The sequence below is a fragment of the Microtus ochrogaster genome, chromosome 18 (genome assembly GCF_000317375.1).
Source record: "Microtus ochrogaster isolate Prairie Vole_2 chromosome 18, MicOch1.0, whole genome shotgun sequence".
Lineage (NCBI taxonomy): Eukaryota > Metazoa > Chordata > Mammalia > Rodentia > Cricetidae > Microtus > Microtus ochrogaster.
In genome coordinates, this window is record NC_022020.1 from 24,099,016 (window position 1) to 24,105,340 (window position 6,325).

At 46.0% G+C, this 6,325-nt stretch overlaps 1 protein-coding gene and 1 non-coding gene across 2 annotated transcripts in view; both read left to right on the forward strand.

Moving 5' to 3' along the window:
- The first annotated feature begins 3,333 nt into the window (after window positions 1–3,333).
- Matr3 (matrin 3) overlaps window positions 3,334–6,325 on the forward strand; it is a 35,093-nt gene continuing 32,101 nt past the window's right edge. The window contains exons 1-2 of the mRNA XM_026783624.1: window positions 3,334–3,394; window positions 4,058–4,120. The gene's annotated coding sequence lies outside the window, so the exon portion shown is untranslated. The remainder of the gene's footprint in view (window positions 3,395–4,057; window positions 4,121–6,325) is intronic.
- LOC113457126 lies at window positions 3,744–3,937 on the forward strand. The gene has a single exon (XR_003377757.1). It is a non-coding gene; the product is annotated as a small nucleolar RNA SNORA74 (small nucleolar RNA).

The following is a 6,325-nucleotide window of genomic DNA, read 5'->3' on the forward strand; positions in this document are numbered from 1 at the left end:
TCCAGGACAGGCTCCAAAGCTACAGAGAAACCCTGTCTCGAAAAAAGCAAAAAAAAAAAAAAACAAAAAACAAATCCTGGTAACAGAGAGGTGTCTATTCAGATCAAGAATGTGACCTTTAGCTTACTGCACTGGAGCAGCCCAAATCTGTCCACTCGAGGATTTTACTGAAGGACATCAGGGGTGTGGTCTGCAGGTTTTAAAACATGACCAACCGAGATGATCTGTGTGGCTAGGGGCACCATTAACCGACCGACAAATCAGATGCTGAAGGATCTGCACTGGAGGCACAAAAAGCATGGGCTAGACCAACAGCAACCAAAGGGCGCCACACGTGGAAGAGAAACCGCTATTGCAAGCACTAGGTGTCCGTAGGCAGTCAGCCTGGCCCCAGTAGAACACGAGGGGCTCTGTCTTTAGCAGTTGCAAACTTAGGGCTCCTATACATAAAGACCCAGGCAAATGTAGCCTTTGTTCAGAGACTAAGCAATTCTCTAAGACAGGTCAGTGTTAATAGGACTTCGCTCTCCTACGTCGTCAGCCTGGTGTGTTTTTTGCCCCGCCTTTTTTGGGCGGGATCGCCCCGCCCTGCTACCGCCCCGGGGTGGGGCTCCCGCCGGCTCCAGGCAGCCCTTTCCTCCTTGGCCTCTGCCAAGGCTGCTGTGTCCTGCGGAGCTCTGAGCACGTGTTAGGTGAGTGAGGGCCTGACGAGGAGAGGTCCTGGAGATTTTACCTACCTAGGCGAGACGGAGGGTGAGAAGGCTTCTGCCTGGGCACGGGAAGAGACAGGGGCTTGTTTCCTTGTGCCTCCGGCCTTGGAGGTCATCGTGAAGGGATTAGGGGAAATCGTAACCCCAAGAGTAGCCACCAATGAGGTGCGGTCCCTTTGCAGCTGGGGAATCACCTGGAATGTGTTCAGAGTTTAGCATTTCTGGAGCTCCGGGCAGGGACTGTGAACGGTTTGTGGGGAACACGTGTCCATGGGGAACCAGAGCTGCTTCAGCCCACGCCCTGAAAGGGTAGTTAGACCTGAACAATGAGGCCTATATTATTTCTAATATTCCTTTAAATTGCTTAGAGTGGGTTAGATGTGAGTTTTGGGAACGGCATGAGCTTGGATAACTTGCCTTATGTTTGTTATAATAGTGTGCAAAGTGTCAGATATTGAGGTTCTTAGCACAAGTCCCCTCGCGCCATGACTACATTCAGTTTAGATAGTTACTGTAATCCTACTAGAGAACTCTGAGGCAGTTAGTTATTGTGGTTAGGGACAGAGCTCCCAAAGGTAAGCAAGCTGTTTGTCTGTCTACTGTTGTGTCTGTCTGGCTCAACCTTCACAAGGTGAAGGGGGTTTGGGGGCAGAGAGTTTTGTTTTTTATTTTTAACTGCACGGGCATTGACTGCTGGCTGACTTTAATCTGGGATGTTTTGATTTCATAGTGCCCAGCTGCCAATTTGAGGAGATGCCTGCCCTGGTGAGTACGATTCCGCTAGTTCTCCTTTGCCCCAGCTGTAGGCAGCTGCCTAGGTTTCCTTGTACCCAGGCAAGTGTTACACGGCTGGGAGAACAGCAGCCAATAGCTGGTTGGCGTTCTGGGCCTGGTTCATGCCAACTCTGTTGTTAACTATTCCAGGATGTCAGCATAGTTGCTTGCCCGCTAAGGTAAAGAGCAATAAACCTAAAGGCCAGGTCTCTAGTGGTTCTGGTCTGGCAAGTTTGACATGGGTTACTCAAATCACAACTTGGAAGCAGAACAAAAGAAATCAAGCCAGTGAGGGTGTAAACATAGAAACATCCGGATTTAGAGCCTGAGACAGTGGAGGAGGTTACTGGAACGTGCTCTCGCTACAAGTGCATGGCTTCCCCTTCCCACAATAATAAGAGCTGGACTGTGGCACGCCCTTCATTTTTCTAGATGGGTTTCTCTGTGTAACAGCTCTGGCCAGCATCCTGGAACTCATTTGTGTATCAGGTTGGCCTCAAACTCAGATTCACAGGCCTCTGTGCTGGGATTAAAGTGTGAGCCACCAATGCTGGACAATATCCCTTTGAGTATCAACCATGGGATTCTGGGAACTAAGCTTAGGTCAAACAGTACCAAGTAAACAGATGTCTTTTGTTTAATCTGTTTTATTATTAGGATGCTAGTTCTCTAAGAATGCCACAACTTTAGGCAAACGCATCACTCAAGAAGGAATCGTGATTATCCAATAGAGCCCACCTAGTTACTGCTTCTGTGAAAACTAACATCCTGAGTGGCTGGCATCCTGCCAAGGCCCCTCCCTTTTCTCTCTTTTGGACAGGGGTCCTTACCAGACTTGCTTGAAGTTCCAGGACTCAGCATGTCACTTCCCGGTCTGCACCCAGACCCTTGAATTTGAATAGACACTCAGGGATGGCTGGGAATTAGCTCTGCAAACAGGCACCCATAATCGATTTCCAGAAGTTCCCCTGAGTGGTGTTTTAGGGGACCAAAATCTTTCTGGACACACCCATCAGAAGCCTCCACGCTACTCCCACTGCTCACATCTTTTTGGTTTTTCGAGACAGGGTTTCTCTGGCTTTGGAGCCTGTCCTGGAACTAGCTCTGTAGACCAGGCTGGTCTCAAACTCACAGAGATCCGCCTGCCTTTGCCCTACGAGTGCTGGGTTTAAAGGCGTGCGCGCCCGGCAACGCTGCTCACATCTTAATCATGCTTGCCCCTATCCACCCCTTTGCTCCTTGGTTTAATGCCATAGGCTACCAAACCAAACAAAGTAGCTCTGATCATAGTATTGACAGGAAAGTTACTTTGTTATTCTTATGCACCAGTACTGGCTTAGCCTAGGAAATGTCCTTCAAGCAGGCCTGCCTTAGCATTAGCTATTCCTCTGCATTGGCTTTTCCAAGTATCTGGAGTCTTGCCTTCCCGCCCCTCAAATTCTTTCTGATCCCAGTTTTAACATCTTAGAATAACTTTTAAACTCAGATAACTCCAACTGTCCCTTTGATCTTCTTGATCCAACTATCAGGGAAGTGGGCTGCAGGCCACCAGAATGTTTTATAAATTAACCTCTTAAAAGGGACTCAAGTGTATACTGGGAACAGACTTTGGGAATGGTTTTAGGACTAGTGAGGAGCAGGCGGCTTCAGAGGAGTTAGCGGGACGACAGGACACAAATTACATTTATTTTGAATGGAAAGGCAAAGGATAACATGTAACAGGTAGTTCTCTGCTTCAAATATGCAGTCCCGGGGGAGGACTGACTAGTTAAGTTACTTATAATTATATAGGGCAATGTTAATACCTAACTATTATGAATTTCTAAGCTTATTTGCTTGATTTCTTTAGGATGACTTGGAAGTAGGGTGGTCTTCGCCCCCCTGAGAAGTAGTACAGGTGTGGTTATCAGGTAAGTGTCTATACTAGCATTGCCTTTACTGCCTCATCGCTATAGATACGCGTCAGGAAACAAAGGGAAGCAGATTTACTCTTGGAGTTGACTGCAAAATTTTGATGTTTTTGTTTGACGGTATGAAGGATCTTTGTGTGCCATTCTAGCTGAGGAATGATTTATAGGGATGTTGTGAGTCCTAGAAGACAAAGTGCAGTGTGTCTTGTTCACTGCTAACAGTCTAAGTTTAGTCCCTCCAAAAAAATGGCAAGGACTGCTGTTGTAAGATTGGAAGTGAAGTCTGTTCGTGCCTGCTACCTGCAGTCAGAGTGTACATGAGATGGGAAAGGAGATTTTTCTGGAGTGATCCAGCAGTTGTCAGCTGTCCAGGCTGTGTGGTGCCTGTGACTGTGTTACACTGTTGGAAGAAAAAGCACTGTTTTATTGAGGGTTGGCTCTGCACTGTTTTGGTGCGGTGCCTGCTACCTTCAGGCAGTGTTTTGCATCCCTGAGAGTGGAATGACTCCTTGTGGAGTTGGTCCTAGTCTAGGTGCAAACAATTGTTTTCCATGCTAAAAGGAATGGGACTGAATGGAATGCAGCTGTGGGGAGGACGCTTTGCCTCCTTTGCACTAAATCTGGCACCTTACTGACAGCATGTTACCTTTGCCTGGATTCTAGGAGAATGAGAAGACCGCCTCCATCAGGACTTCGGGTTTCTGACAACACCGTGTTTTGAGTAATGTATGTGGTCCCTGTAATGTCGAAATCCTAATTAAAGTACTCACGGCAGGGGAAGTTAAATTTGCCTTAGAGGATTAAGAGCTGTGATACTTTGGGGAACGCTTGCAAAGGCAGCTACAGTTTGGGGATGGGGCAGTGATGGAATTCACACCAGGGCAGCTGAGCTGCATCCCTAGCTATAATTTTTTTTTTTTTTTTTTTTTTTTTTTTTTTTTTTTTTTTTTTTTTGGTTTTTTGAGACAGGGTTTCTCTGTGGCTTTGGAGCCTGTCCTGGAACTAGCTCTGTAGACCAGGCTGGTCTCGAACTCACAGAGATCCGCCTGCCTCTGCCTCCCGAGTGCTGGGATTACAGGCGTGCGCCACCATCGCCCGGCTATAATTTTTTTTAAGATTTATTTATTATATATGCAGTGTTCTGTCTGTCCGTATGCTTGCTGGCCAGAAGAGGGCATCAGATCTCATTACAGATGGCTGTGAGCCACCATGTGGTTGCTGGAAATGAACTCAGGACCTCTGGAAGAGTCAGTGCTCTTAACCTCTGAGCCATCTCTCCAGAACCCCAGCTATAATATCTTGAGGTACTAGATGACGGTCATGTACTACTGGACGTGGCTCACTACTTTGTTCTAGGGATCTATTTGAATAGTAACCATCTTATGACAGCTCAGAACATTTCAAATGCTTTGGGGACACTGGTTTTGAAAAGCAAAGATCTTTTAAGTTCCTATAACACTCCAGATAGGAAATATTGTTAATAATGTGTTTTTGCAACTGTGTGTGAAAAGCAGACGATGTATCAGCAAATGAATGCGGCTATATTCCAATAAAGCTTACTGATGAACACTGAGATTGGAATTTCATTGAAACTTTCAGGGTAAAAATTCCCAAATGTTTGAAAGCTTTAAAAAATTCCCAGGGGCTACTGACAGAGGTAGCAGAATAGATTTAGTGACATTTCTGACCTTTGAATGAAGTTCAGGCCTTGGGATGGAACAGCATTAGTTACAGTATCAAAATGTATCTTCACACATTTTTAAGATAGTCTAACCCAGGCTAACCTCAAGTAGGTGATCCAACTGGATCAGCTTCCTGAGTGCTAGAGTCATCAATCACATGCCAAACTTGTCTGTGTTTCTTATCTGAAAAGAATAAAGTGACTATTATCTAGAAGAAAAAGATCATCCTCCTTATCCTTGGGTTTATATGGCTTCTATTCTAGTGGTTCTCACCATTTGTAATGAACTTAAAGATATTTTAAGCAAAGGTATATGACATGTATGTGGATCCCCTGGGATGACTGGCTCAGAACCAGGTATTCTAGGGGACCAGCAAGATAAACCACTGAATCTGTCAGGCCCAAGACTATTTTGAGACAGATAGTTCCTCGTGTGTGAGAGTCTGGCCTAATATTATCTCCATCCCTGAAGTGCTGGAATGGGAGGTGAGCACTCTCACACCCATCCCACAGTCTGTCTCCCAAGTTAAGGGGTGGCAAGTGCCACATCTGGTTTAGAGCACTCTTTGAAAGAGACAGTCTTGTGTAATCAAGCCTTAATTAACTATGTTACTATGTAACAGTAACTTCCTGTACCTTGCAAGCAGTCTGATTACTGGCATGTACTACCATGCCTCTCCTGCAGGGATTTTTGTACCTGCAGTTTTGTGAGCATATGGAGACATGATGGTGCTACTCACTAGTGGAGGTAAGAGGATGAAAACACTCAATGTGGGTTCTGGGAATCCAACTCAAGTTGTGAGGCTTGGCAGGAGGCTTTAAATTATTTTATTTTAGGGGTTGGAGGGACAACTCAGTCTTCCAGAGGACCCAGGCTTAATACCCAGCATCCACACACAGTGGTTCACAACCTTCAACTCCAGTCCCAGGACACTATGCATGTGGTGCACAGGCATATAAGCAGGCAAAACACCCATTCATGTAGAAATAAACATTAAAATTTCATGTGTGTATATTTGTGTGTCCTCTGCGTGCCTGATGGCATGAAGTCAAGCTAGCAGGTTCCCTAGAACCACCCGGGTGCTGGGAAGTGAACCCTGGTCTGAAGCAAGGGCCAACAGGTCCTGAGTCTGCATAAATTAAAGGAACATGTTTGAAATAAGTAGGCAGAGCTGGTGGTGGTGCACACCTTGAATCCTGATGCTCTGGAGGCAGAAACAAATAGACCCCGGAGTTTGAGGACAGAGGAA